Here is an 18,955-nt window from a genome sequence, read left to right on the forward strand (position 1 = left end):
TATGACCATTCCCTTCAAACCATCAGAATCCTTTCTTTAATGAAGGTATTATCATGTTTCAAATTAAAAAATAAAAATAATACATATTGGACAAAGATATCAGTCAATGCAAATGTCAAGAATCACCCTACTACCAGCAAAAATCAGCATTTGCACAGCGCTTTCCACGCCCTTAGGTCATCCCAAAGCGCCTTTTACAGCCAATGAAGTACTCTTGAAGTGTTGTCACTGTTGTAGTGCAAGAAACAGGGCAGCAAATTTGTATACAGGAAGGTCCCACAAACAACAATGTGATAATGACCAGATAATGTGTTTTTAGGTGTTGGTTGAGGGATAAATATTGGCCAGCCATGCATTATCCTACTATACCTACACTCGACCATATGCAGGTTGGAATCTACATAAAGATGGTGCAGGAGGGAGGACGTCAGATTGCTGGGTAGGAGGAACCTGTTCAAGGCGGACAGAGTGCACCTCACCAAGCTGGGACCAGTGTCCTCGCGGTAAGAATAACTCTCCTGCTCTTCCTAGAAATAATGCCATATGATCTTTTACATCCACCCGAGGGGGCAGACGGGGCTTCGGTTTAATGTCTCTTCTCAAAAACAGCACTTTAGACAGTGCGGCAGTCCCTCGGTGCTGCACTGGAGTGTCATGCTGGATTTTGTGCTTATGTCTCTAGAGTGGGACTTGAACCCACAAACTTCTCCAACTGAGCCATGGTAGACACATTATTATAACAATCTAGTACAATACCCATGGCGTCCTCATAGATAATCCTTCTGCAGTGTGGTTTTAGATATTTACTGCATTTACAACAACCGTTCATCCATTATTGCAATACAATTTTATTGACCCAATATGGTGCATGGCTGATTCAGTATGTAATATTCTTACCTAAAGATAGACTCAATGTTTGGTTAAAAAATGCTGCAAATCTGAAATACAGACAGAAAATATTGGCAGTACACAGGTCAATCTGTATCTGCAGATTATAACTTTTCAAGTGCATAATCATTCATAAGATGCAGACTGATGCTGTGTATTTCCAGTATCTTTTGTTTTTATTTAATATATTTGGTATACTATTTACCCATCATTGTACAAAACTCGCAACTAATTATCTTTTCTCCTTAAAACTGCTTCTTTCCAATAATTTGTGTGATAAAATATCTATTTTTTGGTCTATTCCCCCCCCCCCCCCCCCCGCCCAGTGTGGATTTGCAACCTTTCCTTAAGGTGCTAATTCTTCCTTTATTGGTTTATTTTTATTTTCCCAAATCCTCACTTTTCCTCAGTTATGGACACAATTCTAAAAGAGAGCTATTTTTCTCTTCCCATGTGGATTTGCAATCCTCGCTCAAGCGGTTGGTCGCTGATCCAAGGAGGCCTTTCTAATGGTCAAAGCTCCGGTGATGAGCATGTGATCAGGTGGTCATTTGCCACAGGCCATGCCTAGTTAAATCCAGATGTAATATCAACAGTCCTCGTCTTGTGAAAATCCATCTCTGGTCACAGCACAAGCATGAACCTTTCCTCAGCAAGTCAAAAAATGTCAATTCAAACAACACTAATTGCTTAGAATTTTCACTCACTGAACTGTATAAAATGTTAAACAAGGAAATCTTACTTTATGTTTTCTGCCACACACACATAATAGTTGCTATGTATACATGTTCTAGCTGGATCACAGAACACCTTGGATACTCGAGTTCCAATGGAACAAGAGTAAAACTCTGGCTCTCAAATGCACACAGATAATTTCCACAGAAGCTCAACTCCCCAGTGCTTTTCTAACTGCTTGTGATATGACAAGTTGGTATGGTGCACTCTGGGTATAGCAGTTTCCAAGGCAGGGTGAAAACTACAACTCCCATGATGAATCTTTCGCACATTATCTATCCAGCACCTTCGCCCAGGCAAATCTTCTAACTCTAGCCTTGGGCTACGACGGAAGCGCAGAGCTATATGGAGGGAACTTCACGCAAATGTTTCTAATGTTAAATAATACATTTTGAGAATAGGTTTAATGATTTTCTTTCCAGATTTCTTCTTGTGTGCTTATGTTATAAATGTTATTTTGAGCTGTATACAATAATCATTTATTTTTCTGTAGCATTCATTATGTATGGAGATAAGTCTCCATGCACCCAACAGGGCAGTGGACAGTGAGTGATCATTATTTAGTGAAAGCGAAAAAGTGCAGAGGAAAAAGCACTGGAAGAGTGGATTTATGGAGGTTTTTGAAGGCAGAGAGCAAGGTAGCAAGGTAAAGATGTGAAGGAGTGCTAGAGGAAGATGGTGAAAGGAGCGAATAAGCGATAGGGCTGGTGCTGGAGAAGCAGGTGTGCATAAAGGGACATCATCATCATCATTATAGGCAGTCCCTCGGAATCGAGGAAGCCTTGCTTCCACTCTTAAAATGAGTCCTTAGGTGGCTGAACAGTCCAATACGATAACCATAGTCCCTGTCGCTGGTGGGACAGATAGTCGTTAAGGGAAGGGGTGGGTGAGACTAGTTTGCCGCACGCTCTTTCTGCTGCCTGTGCTTAATTTCTGCATACTCTTGGCGATGAGACTCGAGGTGCTCAGCGCCCTCCCGGATGCACTTCCTCCACTTAGGGCGGTCTTTGGTCAGGGACTCCCAGGGTGTCAGTGGGGATGTTGCACTTTTTCAGGAAGGCTTTGAGGGTGTCCCTGTAACGTTTCCTCTTCCCATCTTTGGCTCGGTTGCCGTGAAGGAGTTCCGAGTTGAGCACTTGCTTTGGGAGTCTCGTGTCTGGCATGCGAATGATGTGGCCTGCCCAGCAGGACATAGAGCTAGAAGGGATCACTGAGGTAGGGAAATGAGAGACTATGGAGGGATTTGAAAGCAAGGAGAATCTTAACAGAAGGCAAGAATTTACATTTACATGGTACCTCATCACACACTCAGGATATCCCAAGTGCTTTACAACCAGTGAATTACTTTTGAAGTGCAACCACTATTCTTACATAGCCAAACATAGGAGCCAATTTGCGCACAGCAAGGTCCTGCAGAGAACAAAAGAAGATATCTTTTTGGCAGGTTGGTTGAAGCAGGAATGGTAGCCACAACACCATGAAAACTCCCAGCTCTTTGAATAGTGCATTTAAAAAAAATATCCATCTATGTGTTAGTCTAATGTTTCATCCGAAACAGCATTTTGGATAATAAAGTTCTGATTAGGTACTTCACAGAGATATCAGTGTAGATTTAGTATCTTTCCATGTTGGGGGTATTTGAAATCACAACCTCGGATTTAAGAACATGAGTGCCACCGACTGAGCCAAAGTGACAGAAAGTTGATTTTCCAGGATGGGGAAGCAGTGCAGCTTCGCAAGGTGGGATGAGTGAATGCAGGCCTTGGTACTGTCCAAGCAAGGACACAGGCTGTGGCACCTTGGATAACATGTAGTTTGTGAATGGTAGAAGTAGGGAGGCTGGTAAAAAAGAGCATTGTCCAGCTGTGCAATGATAAAAGCCTGGATTAGGATTTTGGTTTGGAAGAGGCAGAGCTGACATATGTTCATCTGAGGGAAGGAAGCAAACGGCAGTCAGAGAGAGTGTACGAAGAAATTACTTGAATAACTTGATTGGTTGGGTCGGTAACTTTGGAAAAAAATCCTCTGTTACTTTTCACTTTATTCATATTTAATCGATCAGACATTTGATTGGTAATATCAGTTGACTATTTGAACCATCTAACCAACAAAATTGATCAAACCCGCTTTCTACTTATCCTTGTAATCTTCAAACTTGTAATCATCAAACTCCTTTTTAAAAAGTGTTAAGTGGCATATTAACTGGAAATCTAACCCACATAACTCCTACTCTCCATGAGACAGCTGAAGCAGCGGTGACGTAATCACCATTTCATCTCACAATTCCTTCCTTAAGGCAGCAGGATTTGCAAATGGCAAATAAAGTTTAGAGCCAGAACTTTAGGGTCCTTCCAAAGAAATAAACTACGAGGCCAAAATTTACATCCTCAAAGAACTGCAAAAATCTGACCATGTTATATGCAAAAGCCTACTAACTACAGCATTTCCTTGTTCGTAGCCTCCTTTCCCAAATGTCTTTCATATGCAACATTTTATAATTTTTTTGGAGCCAATAGGAAAGCCCTGGTACTGTTCTTGTATAGTTGATGCAATCTGTTGGAAATATCTCCAGTTGTTTTGTAGACATATGATAAGAGGATAAAGTTTACTTTAAAATAATTTACTCCTATCTTCAAAATACAATGTGTGATTATGATGTACAGAGTTCCTTTTTCTACTAAGCAATGAAATAGACCGAGCCAGTTGTTTTTCTTCATTATTTTCATCTATTCGCTAAATAAAGTAAAAAGAGTCCTTGATTATACAATACTGTTGACATAAAGTAATAGTCTTGAAATTATAAGATTGTAAAGTAATTGATGAGGTACTTATTGTAAAAGATTTGTACCACAGTGAATCTTTCAGATGGTGTGTTGGTGCCGTTTGGGATTTTTTGCATGCAGTTTATGAAATTCCTCATTCATGATTCTCCAAATTTACAAGAGGCTAAATAGTTCTAACATCAACAAATCCAGTCAAGACTCACTTCATGATTACTATCGACCCAGGAAACTGTAAACAGCTTTAATTACAGATGTGTCTATATTTTTACAATGAGCAATAGTCTGGGATAAACAATTTTGATACACACACAGACAAGGAGGTCAGAGCCTGCTGCCATCATTCTAAAAACAACCTGATAAAAGACAGGGGCATGCACCGGAAAGGTCTAGATTTCCTGTTATGAAGACATTTTACTGGATTTATCATCAAAGCTCTGTTATTTCTCTGCAAGTTCTGTGTTGTACATGTCGTAAATACTATCAAAGCAAAAAGTGATTAACCTTTTGAGGACTCCATCAAAATTAGAACCACACGGCCTTATTTCTTCTCTCAAATATGATTAAGGTTCTGTAATAGCAGGTGGGGCGTCCAAAATCCGGAAACCTCGGGATCAAGGCCGTTACGGATTCCGGGTATTTCAGAATGTCTTTGACATCCCGAATCTGGAAACGCCCAAGCTGAGGTTTGGGCATTTCCGGATTTCTGAACGTCTTTCCGGCGTGCAGAGCTGGGGGTGCCACAGTCGCTGTGCTTTGCGGTTTTGGCGCACCCGTGTTCTAGCCGGGGGGGTGGGAACCTGCGTTGCGGACCCAGGAGCAGCAGTGCCTGTGGGTGTGAAGAACTGCAAGAAGAGGTGGGTTGGAGTTTTGGATTTTCCCTGGGCCCGGCTCGCAGCGGTAATCGGTTTGGCAGGGTGTCCCGATTTCGGAACATTTTCTGGATTCCATATGACCTCACCATGGATCGGCCCGGTGTCTGAATTCTGGAACATTCCGAATTTCGGAACTCCAGATTTCGGATGCTCAACCTGTACTAGACATTTAATTTAATGTTACTTCAGAATACAGATTAGAATCTTTCTAAAACCCTTAAGGGAAGTTTTTTTTTAAATAGGCGAGGTGATAGATGTGCAAGGGATAAAATTAAAATTAGAAAGAAGCAATCTCCAAGCGCAGAACTGCCTTGGAAATCCACTAATGACAATAGTACACAGATCCTCATGATTTGAGTGCTTGCAGGTGAGTGCCCCTTTAAATACTGCTTTCAGCGAGTTTCTGAGACCAATGCCACCAGCTTTTACTCAACACAGTTGGTCGCCCAGTTAAAATGGCATCAGAGACCCCGGTTTGCATTTATTTGAGGCATCCGCCTGTTTCGTGGTTTCAGTTGGCCAGTTAAAATGACAGCCAATTTTTGATATTTCAACTCCTCATCTATCCATTCCCACTGGGTGGGTTGGGTTAAAACTGGGGCCCAAATTTCCTTTACTGTTTTGCAGTGCAGATCTCTATTAGCTGAGCATCTGTATAAAACAGGCATTGGGAGGCCTGCAAACAGTTTTGTTGTTGAATTCTACCATTCAATAGTAAGTTGCCATATTTGTGAGACCTGTCCGCTGTTTCTTATTTGATAAACTGAATGGCAGCAGGAATGCAAGCACCAGTTTTCCAATGCCGCTGCAAGCAGTGCTGACATGAATATCCCATCAGGTCTACTAATGGGTGACCTGGTTCCAGAAGAGGAATTCCACCAGAGGGAGGAGAGGCAGGTTTGCTTGCACAGCAAGTGCCTGACACCCATCCAAAAGTTACACTATATGACCCTGAAACTACAACTTGGACATGTCAGAAGAGATGTGCCTTCACAATCTACAATTCAGTGGGGAGGCAGTCATTGAGTTATGCCATCTACTGGAGCCTGACCTTCAGATAACATCCAGCATAGTAGACAACCCTGCACTGAGATTTTATGTACCAGCACTTTTCCAGCCCAACTGGTGACATTTGCCAGTTCAGTCAATCATCTATACACCAATACATCAAGCAGCCATGTTTTCCAATGTCACCACGTTTCTCACTTTCTCAATAGAAAGAGAAAGATCAATTGAAGTTAACCCAACACTTTCAAAAGTATTGGCTTGGTTCCCAAAAGTGCATAGTGTAATTGATGGCATCCATGTTGCCATCAGGGCACCAAATAAATCCTGTGGAATACATAAATCAAGAATCAATTAAAGTGCACGTGGTTTCAGAATAATACATTGACTGCAAGATTCTCCAGCAACAGCCATGATGTTTTCACTTTGTGACAATTGATACCATAACTATTTGAAGGAGCAGGGCAAATGGACGATGGCTGCTGGGGGATACCCTTGCTTCCCTGATTATTTGCCACTCTGGATCCCCAACATCAATACCTCCAACCAAATTCTGGTGGAAAATACAATAGGGATATGAAACAGCATTTCTGATGACCGGGTGAGTTCATTCGAGAGAATTTCAGAGATCATTTGCATCTGTTGTGTTCTGCCTAACTGTGCCATGAGATGAGAGGCCTCAAATACAGGAAGGAAATAACACTCGAGACACAAGTCACTCCAGCCACCGTTATGCATCTCCTAGTAACTAGTTTCATTATCACTGCTAGATCCTTAAGCAGTTCATTCACTGTCTTGACCTGGGATGGTAATTGGGGATCCAAGAAATGAGAGATATACCATGAGAGGTATTTTCAATACTGATGTTTGACAAAAAAAATGCACTGAATACTGAATAGCACAATGAGAACAAAATGGAGCAAAACGTCTTCATTCACATTATGCTGAAGAACATAAAAAGTTTAGATTATATTATTGTTGGACGTAATAAAAGAAAACTTATTCCACCCACCAAGTTCTCAGAAACACATCTGTCTTTTGATTATTGTGCTCCACATGTAGTAGCTTTCACTTAGGTGGTGTGTTTCAGAGCTAATTTTATCTCAAGCATTTTAAGAAATCATTAAATTGAAGGAATGCCAAAAATAATTTCCCAAATCAGACGCCAACCTTTTGTCTTTTGAACATTTTCTTAATTTGGCCCAGGCAGAAGTTCTAACACTGTACTTCTGTAGGAAAGCTGGTCATTAAGAGTTATCCTGTTGCCTCCAATGATCTTGTTTTTCCACTAGAAAAGAATACCTACTCATGTTCATTGCACACCAATGAAAAAAAACCACTAAATTCACCCTCCACTGCATAGGCAAAGAATATAGAATACGTACACAGGAGGAAGAAGAGGAAATACACATTAAGTGATAAAACTTTAAAAGGAATAGCGAAGCAGCGAGCCCCAAGGATTCAGATACACAAGCCTTTAAAAGTGGCCGGACAAGTTGATTATGGTATAAAACAAAAAGCACATGGGATACTAAATTTCATAACTATTATAGAGTACAAAAGCAAAGTGGTAATGCCAAAATTATACAAATCAATGGTTAGGCCAGTTATAATGCTGTGTTGAGTTTCAGTTGCCTTACTTTAGGAAAGATATCAAGGTCAGAGAGAGGATGCAGAAGAGATTCACTAAGATGATGCCAGAGCTGAGAGGCTTTAGTTGTGAGGAGGGATTAGAGAAACTGGGCCTCTTTTCATTAGAACAAGAAGATTAAGTGATCTAATTTTAAGTTGTAGCATTTCCACCTTAAAATTCCCAGAAGACAGCACAGTATCTTGCGTGGGCTTTCTGAAGACTTCCTCTTAATTTATCACTTCTTAATAGTGGCATTCAAAATGATGACAGATTTTGATAAAGTAAATTGGAACAGACTATTGCAACCTGCTGGTGAGTTCATAACAAGAGGGAATACATTTGAAATCACAAAGAACAATAGGGAGAGGTTAGGAGACTTTTTTCTATGATGAGGGAAGTTCGACATAGAATGTACTACAAAGAACAATGGTGAAAGCAGAATTCATAGAAGTAGATAAATATTTGAAAAATAAAAATTTTTACTGTTATGGGGAATGAACAAAGGAAACCAGTAGCTCTTTGAGAGTTGACGCAGGTGCAATGGGCTGAACGGCCTCGTTCTGTGCCATACAATTCCACGATTCTATGAATTCCCATATTAGGGGTACATTATAGACCACTCTATAGTGTAAAATGTATTCAGGATGCAGTCAGTAAGCAATTTAACAGAGGTCTGCAATATTCGAAGGTGGACTGAGAAAAACATGGTCATATGGAATCCTTAGAATTCACCCCAGAATATTTCCTTAATCAATCTCTTGTATGTCCATCAAAAGGGATGCAATGGTAGATATGATTCTAGGCAAAGAAGCAGAATAAGTAGGGAGAACTCTCGGGAAAGTGAATATAACCTACGAAGATTCACATTGAAAATAATTCACATTGAAAAGAAAAAGGGCAAACAAGGATTGAGATACTGAACTGGAAAATTGCTCATTTCAGTCGAATGAAAGGGGACCTAATCAGATTAATTGATTGGAAAAAATATCAAGTCAAATAGCAGGCTAGGATTGGGAGATATTTAATTACAGGATGGACTCGGTACATTCTGACTGGGAGTAAAAAAGGTAAAAGGCTGGGGTTTCCTGGGTAGAGGAATTAGAGCAAAAATTAAGTTTTATAAGAAAACAAGGCAGACCATAAATATACAAAAGTACAGAAGAAAACTATAAGTATAGTAAGGAAACAAACATTTAAAAAATATGAAAACCAGCAGATAAGCAGTCATCAAAAAGAGACATAGCAAGTGTTTTTAAAAACACATGAGTAAAGGGATAGTCGCAACAGGCAACAAAGTGGACTTTCTTGTAATTCAGAAGGAAGGAAAGAAAATATTGTTCACGAGCTTCAATTGTTATCAAATATTAAAATAGGACTGTAGTAGATGTAGAAAAGACACTACTGGAGATACATATTCAGAACGCGATTGGATAAGACTGGAAGTAGATGCCGATGGCATGTACCCCAGAATACTTAGGGAGGTTAAGAAGGAGATAACGGTAGCACTAATCATGACTACACAAAAATCTTTAGAAGCAGAAATTGCTAAGGACTCAAATATTTCCTATTAGCGATAAAAGGATAAAGCAAGAATTGTTGGCCAGTTAGACTTGCCTAGATTATATATAAACTGCTAGAGTCCATAACACAGGAAGAGATTACGGAACATTTAGAAAAACATGGGCTAATCAGGGCAGTCAATATGGATTTGTTAAAGGACTGGTCATACTTAACTAATGTAATTGAACTTTGAGGATATCACATTATGCATAGACAAAGCGAATGTAGTAGATGTCATAAAAATGCATTTTCAGAAGGTGTCACATAAAAAGCTTATTGAAGAAGCTATGGTATTAGTGTAGACATATGGATAGAGAAGCTTAGTGGACAGAAAGCAAAATATTATTTTTTGATGGAATGAGGATAGCAGTGTGCCCAGGGATCTGTGCTGAGACTTTGGTTTTCATTTATAGAATTGATTTGTAAATAAGTGCAAGAGTAACAATATTAAAAGCTTGCTGAAGACAACAAATAAAGTGGCATAGGAAGTTGTGAGCAAGAATGCAGGAGTCAATAGGAAGTTTAGTGGAAGGTAGAGATACAGATCAATGAAAAGAAATATGACATCACAAGTGTTATACATGTATACTTGTATTTACTCTGTACAGCCACCAGAGGGCTCATCCCTTGGAGTCCCAAGGGATCCCATAATCCCTTGGGAGCACAGGTATTTAAGGAGGTTTCACAGGTTGGAGGCGCACTCTGGAGCCCTGCAATAAAAGACTAAGGTCACACTTTACTTTGAGCTCACAGTGTTCAGTCTGACTCTTTCTCCAGACACAACAACAAGAACACAAGAAATAGGAGCAGGAGTAGGCCATTTGACCCCACGAGCCTGCTCAGGCCATTTAATAAGAGAATGTCTGATCAGATCATGGACTCAGCTCCACTTCAGAGCCCGCGACCCATAACCCTTTATTTCCCTGTTTGCTCAAAAATCTGTCTATCTCCGCCTTAAATATGTTCAATGACCCAGCCTCCACAGCTCTCTGGGGCAGAGAATTCCACAGATTTACAACCCTCTGAGATAAACATAGAAAATAGGTGCAGGAGTAGGCCATTCGGCCCTTCGAGCCTGCACCACCATTCAATAAGATCATGACTGATCATTCACCTCAGTACCCCTTTCCTGCTTTCTCTCCATACCCCTTGATCCCTTTAGCCATAAGGGCCATATCTAACTCCCTCTTGAATATATCCAATGAACTGGCATCAATGGCTCTCTGCGGAAGAGAATACCACAGGTTAACAACTCTCTGAGTGAAGAAGTGTCTCCTCATCTCAGTCCTAAATGGCTTACCCCTTATCCTTAGACTGTGTCCTCTGGTTCTGGACTTCCCCAACATTGGGAACATTCTTCCTGCATCTAACCTGTCCAGTCCTGTCAGAATTTTATATGTTTCTATGAGGTCTCCTCTCATCCTTCTAAATTCCAGTGAATACAGGCCCAGTCGATCCAATCTCTCCTCATAGGTCAGTCCTGCCATCCCGGCAATCAGTCTGGTGAACCTTTGCTGCACTCCCTCAATAGCAAGAACGTCCTTCCTCACATTATCAGACCAAAACTGAACACAATATTCCAGGTGAGGCCTCACCAAGGCCCTATACAACTGCAGTAAGACCACCCTGCTCCTATATTCAAATCCCCTAGCTATGAAGGCCAACATACCATTTACCTTCTTCACCGCCTACAGTACCTGCATGCCAACTTTCAATGACTGATGTACCATGACACCCAGGTCTCGTTGCACCTCCCCTTTTCCTAATCTGCCGCCATTCAGATAATATTCTGCCTTTGTGTTTTTGCCCCCAAAGTGGATAATCTCACATTTATCCACATTATACTGCACCTGCCATACATTTGCCCACTCACCTAACCTGTCCAAGTCACCCTGCAGCCCCTTAGCGTCCTCCTCACAGTTCACACCGCCACCCAGCTTAGTGTCATCTGCAAACTTGGAGATATTACACTCAATTCCTTCATCCAAATCATTAATGTATATTGTAAATAGCTGGGGTCCCAGCACTGAACCCTGTGGCACTCCACTAGTCACTGGCTGCCATTCTGAAAAGGACCCGTTTATCCCGACTCTCTGCTTCTTGTCTGCCAACCAGTTCTCTATCCACGTCAGTACATTACCCCCAATACCATGTGCTTTCATTTTGCACACCAATCTCGTGTGGGACCTTGTCAAAAGCCTTTTGCAAGTCCAAATACACCACATCCACTGGTTCTCCCTTGTAGAGTTACATCCTCAAAAAATTCTAGAAGATTAGTCAAGCATGATTTCCCTTTCATAAATCCATGCTGACTTGGACCGATTCTGTCACTGCTTTCCAAATGCACTGCTATTTCATCTTTAATAATTGATTCCAACATTTTTCCCACTACCGATGTCAGGCTAACCAGTCGATAATTATCTGTTTTCTCTCCCTCCTTTTTTAAAAAGTGGTGTTACATTAGCTACCCTCCAGTCCATAGGAACTGATCCAGAGTCGATAGACTGTTGGAAAAATGATCACCAATGCATCCACTATTTCTAGGGCCACTTCCTTAAGTACCCTGGGATGCAGATTATCAGGCCCCGCAGATTTATCGGCCTTCAATCCCATCAATGTCCCTAACACAATTTCCTGCCTAATAAGGATATCCTTCAGTTCCTCCTCCTCACTAGACCCTCGGTCCCCTAGTATTTCCAGGTGGTTATTTGTGTCTTCTTTCGTGAAGACAGAATCTAAGTATTTGTTCAACTGGTCTGCCATTTCTTTGTTCCCCATTATAAATTCACCTGAATCTGACTGCAAGGGACCTACGTTTGACTTCACTGATCTTTTTCTCTTCACATATCCGTAGAAGCTTTTGCAGTCAGTTTTTATGTTCCCGGCAAGCTTTCTCTCATACTCTATTTTCCTCCTCTTAATTAAACCCTTTGTCTTCCTCTGCTGAATTCTAAATTTCTCCCAGTCCTCAGGTTTGCTGCTTTTTCTGGCCAATTTATATGCCTCTACCTTGGATTTAACAATATCCTTAATTTTCCTTGTTAGCCACGGTTGAGCCACCTACCCAGTTTTATTTTTGCTCCAGACAGGGATGTACAATTGTTGAAGTTCATCCATGTGACCTTTAAATGTTTGCCATTGCCTATGCACCGTCAATCCTTTAAGTATCATTCGCCAGTCTATTCTAGCCAATTCACGTCTCGTACCATCGAAATGAGAAGAAATTTCTCTTCATCTGTTTTAAATGGGTGGCCCCTTGTTCTGAGACTGAGACTATGTCCCCTAGTTTTAGTTTCCCCGATGAGTGGAAATAACCTCTCTGCATCCACATTGTCTAGCCCCGTCATTATCTTATATGTTTCGATACGATCACCTCTCATTCTTCTTAATTCCAATGTGTATAAGCCCAACGTATTTTCATAAGTCAACCCCCCTCATCTCCGGAATCAACCTAGTGAACCTTCTCTGAACAGCCACTATCCACCGTGCAGACGTCCCGACACAGCTTTCGGCGCAGAACGCTGGTTCTCCCCTTTCAAGGCATACGTGGCACAATACACCTTTTCAAAACTTTTTTTTAAACTATTCACTATGTTACTGTATTGACTACAAAGCTCTTGCTGCAACACTTGATATTAGGTTGATATCTTGCTTTACTTTGGTAAATTGGTTGATGATCAACAACACACATTTATATTAATCACATCAAAGGTCGTTTTCACACACTTAAATTTGATTAGCTGGATTATTAATACAAACAGTACACCTGCATTACACTGGCTGGGATATTTATCTCAAGTGATAATAGAACTTACCTTTTTTTTTTAAAAAGTGGTCAAATATAAAGAGTAATTTTTTGTCCTCATAATAAACAAAATTTGATAGAAACTATACAATCAGCAGCGGCAGCACACGTTAAGCCACTGATCATCAGGATGCTGCCTTATACCTGCAATTCCTCCAGCTTGGGCTCTTGATCGCAGAGTTTAATCGAGGTGTTATGAGGGATTTTGATAGAGTAAATAAGGAGAAACTGTTTCCACTGACAGGAGGGTCGGTAACCAGAGGGCACAGATTTAAGATAATTGGCAAAAGAACCAGAGGGAAGATGAGGAAAAATTTTCTACACAGCCAGTTGTTATGATCGGGAATGTACTATCTGAAAGGTTGCTGGATTCAATGGTAACTTTCAAAAGGGAATTGGATAATTACTTGAAAAGGAAAACATTTGCAGGGCTATGGGGAAAGAGCAGGGGAGTGGGACTAATTGGATTGCTCTTTCAAAGAGCCTGCACATGCATGATGGGCCAAATGGCCACCTCCTGTCCTGTATGAAACACGCACACAAAGCACAGATCACCAGTCTGTTACTCATTTTTCTGTAGAACTAACAAGACAGCAAGTTCTTCTGAAATGATTATGCAAGTGTATACTGGCAACTACACAAATTGCTTTCCTTAAAAAAAGTAGTAAGCGGACTTCGTATTAGTTACAGATAGAAAAAGAATAAAATGCATGATCACTCTTGTCTCCCATACTCTAATACCAGCCTGCACAGGCAGCGCTAGTCTATATTTGACAGCAACAACCTAAAAATGAGTGCAGGATCAACATCGAAGGTCCAATACAACACATATATTGGGCCGGATTTTGCTCTCAGCAGCTAAAAAATGGTACTTGCCTACAGACTTTTTTTAAAAAAAAAGAGATTTTGTACTGGAGTTTGCCATGATTCGAAAACCAGTTCAGCGGGGCGCCCTCTACATAGGGTCTGGGATCTGTGTTAACAGGGCAAGCAAGTGCATCCCTTTAACCAATCAGATCAAAGAATTATTAATGAGGTGCACAGTGTCTGAACCAGGAAGTGTCACTGAGAATAGTTAATTCAATGCCAAATCAGCTACAGGAAGTGAAATAAAGAGGGGAAAACAAAAATGGGATTAAGATAGAGAGAGATAAAAGAGACAAAAAAAAATTAATGTTTTTTAAAAATTCAAGTCTCCAATAATTAAAATCAGAAGAATGAGATTCCACTCCTGTAAAAGTTCATTTTCAGTGCCAGAGAAGTAGCTTTGCAATAATTAAGGCTTATCATGCTGTTAGAAATGAATCTTACATTGGAATGGACAACTCTGGACCTTTTTTGGGCGATTTTAGTGTGCATCACGCAAATACCGCAATTGCACGTCATTCCATGTGTTTCAATGGAGAAATACTGGTGTAACAAACCTTCTGGATGAGCAGGGCAACTCAGACAGCAACATCCTGATTCCGGTGTTTACACCTGCATCTGTAGTCCACAGATATTACTCTCCGATTCACACTTTAATAATGGTGAGCACCGTTAGCCTCACCGTTATTTTTACTGCAAAATCCAAGCCTTTAAATTGACTTATCTTAGTATTGTTTTGATAGATCTTGGCCAGAACACATGGTATCAAACTCAAGGAACTCTCCTAAAGGGAATATCATGCAAAGTTAGACAACATTTATCAAGGAGTTTATAGCCCCACCCAGGCCATCATGGGCTACAAACTGAACAATGATGTGCGAAGGTAAGTGAAGGAGGAAAGAAAATTGGCAAAATGATTGAATATATAAGCAAATTGGTATTTACACAAAAAATGTATCTGTTATTATACCAAGCTGGAGATCTTGTCTTGTCATTTCTGTAAAAAGGCATAGGAACAGAACAAAACACATTGGATCCGTTATATTTCACATGAGAACGAGAGTGCAGGAGAGGCACTCATTGTGTGATGTGTAGGAAACCTAGCCCAACCAGAGTATGGGTACACCTCCAAAGTACATATCTCCACTACCTTACATCTTTCATTTCTATTCCAGATGTCATCAGGGAAAGCCTTAGTATTATACAAAACATTATGCTGCCATAACAAATCATGTAGTTTTAAGAGAAAAAATGGACAGTGAAAATAATTATGATAAATATTATCACAATCTCTGGCCCTATACCAGGGCTATCCCAGAAGAGGCCCATAATCTCCATTTAGCTGCCCACAGAAATCTCTGGTCTTTTCTTATTTGTGCACAAAAGCGATTTCAAATTTAACTGTTTGAACTTCATGGTTTTGGCAGACTGAAAAAGTTTGCTCTCTGGGTTGTGAATTTTGACAACTTCTGGAACACCATTCAAGGAATCAGCCTTTACCAGTCCTCAGGCCTGCGAGATTTAAGAACTGAACTTTTCAAGCTTCAGCATGGGAGAATGGAAAGTGGAGGGGAATGCGGACTGGGGAAGGGGCGCATTTCTTGTACATGTGGCAGCTGTGGCTCAGTGGTTAGCATACTCGCTTTTGAGTCAGAAAGTTGTGGTTCAAGTCCCCCTCCAGGAATTTGAGCACATAAATTTAGGCTGACACTCCAGTGCAGTACTGAGGGAGCCGGAGGTGCCGTCTTTCGGATCAGACATTAAACCCAGGCCCTGTCTGCCCTCTCAGATGGACATAAAAGATCCCATGGCCCTATTTTGAAAGAGAGCAGGGGAGTTTTCTTTGGTGCCCTGGCCAATATTGATCCCTCAATCAACATAACAAAAACAGATTATCTGGTCATTATCACATGTTTGTAGAAGCTTGCTGTGCACAAGTTGGCTGTTGTGTTTCCTACATTACAATAGTGACTACACTCCAAAAGTACTTCATTGGCTGTAAAGTGCTTTGAGACGTGGTGGTCGTGAAAGACACCATATAAATGCAAGTCTTTCTTTCTTTGCAAGGCGGGGGGGGAAAAAAAATCACTTTTCTTGTGGACACGAGGGGAAAATCGTACTTCTTGTGGAGCTGAGCGGAAAATCACATTTCTGGTGGAAATGAGGGCAAAGTCACATGAAGGGGAAGTCAAATTCTGGTGGACGAGGGGGAAGTCACATTTCAGTTGAACCGCAGAGAGGAGTCATATTTCTGGTGGACTGGAAGAGAGGGGGAAAAATACATTGCTGCACAACATAGTACCGACATTTCACTAGTTTTAACATGTGTACATAAGAACATAAGAAATAGCAGCAGGGGTAGGCCATTTGGCCCCTCGAGCCTGCTCCGCAATTCAATAAGATCATGGCTGATCTGATCATGGACTCAGCTCCACTTCCCTGCCCGCTCCCCATAACTCTTTACTCCCTTATCGCTCAAAAATCTGTCCATCTCCGCCTTAAATATATTCAATGACCCAGCCTTCACAGCTCTCTGGGGCAGAGAGTTCCATAGATTTACAACCCTCAGAAGAAATTTCTCCTCATCTGAGTTTTAAATGGGCGGCTCCTTCTTCTGAGACTATGGGCTCAATTTTCGCCAAAGCATTTTTTAGGCGTACTTGAAGAGTTACGCCCGATTTTTTGGGGCCTAAGTATTCCAAAAAAAAAAAGATTCTAAGTTTCCCCGTTGGATTTCTTCATTTTGGCGTGGCCTGACCCGACCTTTAGTTTTTGGGGTGGAGCCTTGATCTGCGCCAAAGAGATCAGGTTGCCATCGTAACCAGGGACACGATGCGAACTGAAGCATACAGCCAGCACCCAACACATTAAAAGAATTGAAAAACACAGCAGCAACTTACCTCCAACCCCGCCCAAACGGTCCGGTCTCATTCATTCATATTCTCATTCTCTCATTCATACATATTCTCTCTCTCTCTCTCTCTCTCTCTCGTGTGTGAACTGGGGACCGAGAATGGGACCGGACAGCCTTCGAGCGTGGGTTGGAGGCAAGTTGCTGCTGTGTGTTTTTCAATTCTTTTAGTGCGTCCGGGCATCTGCTGGGCCGATTTCCTTATCTGCGCTGATTTCCTTAACTCTAGAGAAGGTTTTTCAGCAGAGGCCACATACGCTGGCCTAAGCAGAACTGGAGTAACTCTCAGCTGACCAAACTTCCCTAATTGGTGTAGGTGGCTGGTTACGCCCCCTTTGCTGAAAAAAAACTGCCCTAAAAAAATCATAACGAACTGAGTTACACTGCTGCAAATTGATTGGGGAAACTGTGGTTTTTCCAACTTAGGCCAAAAAGAGCAGCCTTCTCAACAAAAAAAAAGCGCAAATCACTGGGGAAAATTGAGCCCCTTGTCCCCTAGTTTTAGTTACCTCGATGAGTGGAAATATCCTCGCTGCGTCCACCTTGTTGAGCTCTATGGGCTCAATTTTGCCCAAGCCCATTTTCTGGTGTATTGCCAGAGTTACGCCGAGTTTTTAGGCCTAGAAATGCGCCATAAATAATTGTCCAAACTTTCCCCGATCTGTGACTCGAATCCTGAGCCATGCATTGTGTCCAGTCACCTGGGGGGTGGAGCCTGCTGTCTGCGCCGAAAAACAAAGCCGGGCCTTCTGCGCATGCGCAGGGAATAAAAACTTACACTTTTGACGTAGTTCGAATGGTCAGTACAGCTCAGATTTAGCAATGTCGATGGGGCTGAGGTAAGGGTGTGAGCCGAGCTTGTTGAGAGGGTCAGAGGTTTTATTGTGAAGGAGCGGCTGGGAGGGGTGATTTGTGGTGGTATATTAAGCCTGCCAATGGGGTTTCATCATTGTCCGTAGCCAGGAAGGAGGGTGTGTTTTCTGTGCTGTTTTTAAACGTGTCGATAGGGCAGAGGGAAGGGTATGGGTTGAGGTTGTTGGGTGGGGTGGGGGGAGGGGGTCAGAGGTTTCTTTTGCTGTGGCGTCAAGACGGTGCCGTGCAAGGGCATCCGGGGGGAGGTTGGTGATTTTGTCGTAGTGAGGGAGGGATTGCACCAGCGCTCTCCGCCCCGAGCCCAGGCCGAAGGGCTTGCCGATCCGCTCCCCCGCCGACCTTGGCCCCAAGTGCACTCCGGGTCCGCTCCTCGCCCCTAACCCCCAGGCCGAATGGCTTCCTCCAATTTACTTACCTGCGCCAATTTCTTTAACTCTCCGCAAGGGTTTTCTGGAGAGGCCACATACGCTGGCCTAAGCAGAACTGGAGTAACTCTCAGCTGGCCAAAGTTTCCTAAATGGCCAGAATTGGCGTGGGTGGCTGGTTACGCCCTCTTTGGCTGAAAAAAAAACTTAACAAAAAAAATCGTAACTATCTGAGTTACGCTGGTGCAAATGGATTGGGGAAACTGTGGATTTTTAAATTTAAGCCAAAAAAAGCAGCCTGCTCAAAAAAAACGACAAATCACTGGGGAAAATTGAGCCCATTATCTTATATGTTTCAATAAGATCACCTCACATTCTTCTGAACGCCAATGTGTATAGGCCCAACCTACTCATCTATCTTCATAAGGCAACCCCCTCATCTCCGGAATCAACCTAGTGAACATTCTCTGTACAGCCTCCAATGCAAGTATATCCTTCCTTAAATACGGAGACCAAAACTGTACGCAGTACCCCAGGTGTGGCCTTACCAATACCCTGTACAGTTGTAGCAGGACTTCTCTGCTTTTATACTCTATCCCCCTTGCAACAAAGGCCAACATTCCATTTGCCTTCCTGATTACTTGCTGTACCTGCATGC

General features: G+C 41.8%; 1 protein-coding gene across 7 annotated transcripts in view; it reads right to left on the minus strand.

Annotated features, from left to right (window-relative positions):
* The window catches only part of fam110b (family with sequence similarity 110 member B), a 183,345-nt gene that overhangs the window by 134,190 nt on the left and 30,200 nt on the right, over nt 1-18,955 (minus strand). For 2 of the 7 annotated variants that reach the window (XM_070875700.1, XM_070875682.1), the window contains exon 1: nt 1,631-1,780. The exons of the other annotated variants lie outside the window; for them this stretch is intronic. The gene's annotated coding sequence lies outside the window, so the exon portion shown is untranslated. Of the gene's footprint in view, nt 1-1,630; nt 1,781-18,955 lie in introns of those variants that run through there. 7 annotated transcript variants of the gene reach the window in all.

Source organism: Pristiophorus japonicus, chromosome 1 (genome assembly GCF_044704955.1).
Source record: "Pristiophorus japonicus isolate sPriJap1 chromosome 1, sPriJap1.hap1, whole genome shotgun sequence".
Lineage (NCBI taxonomy): Eukaryota > Metazoa > Chordata > Chondrichthyes > Pristiophoridae > Pristiophorus > Pristiophorus japonicus.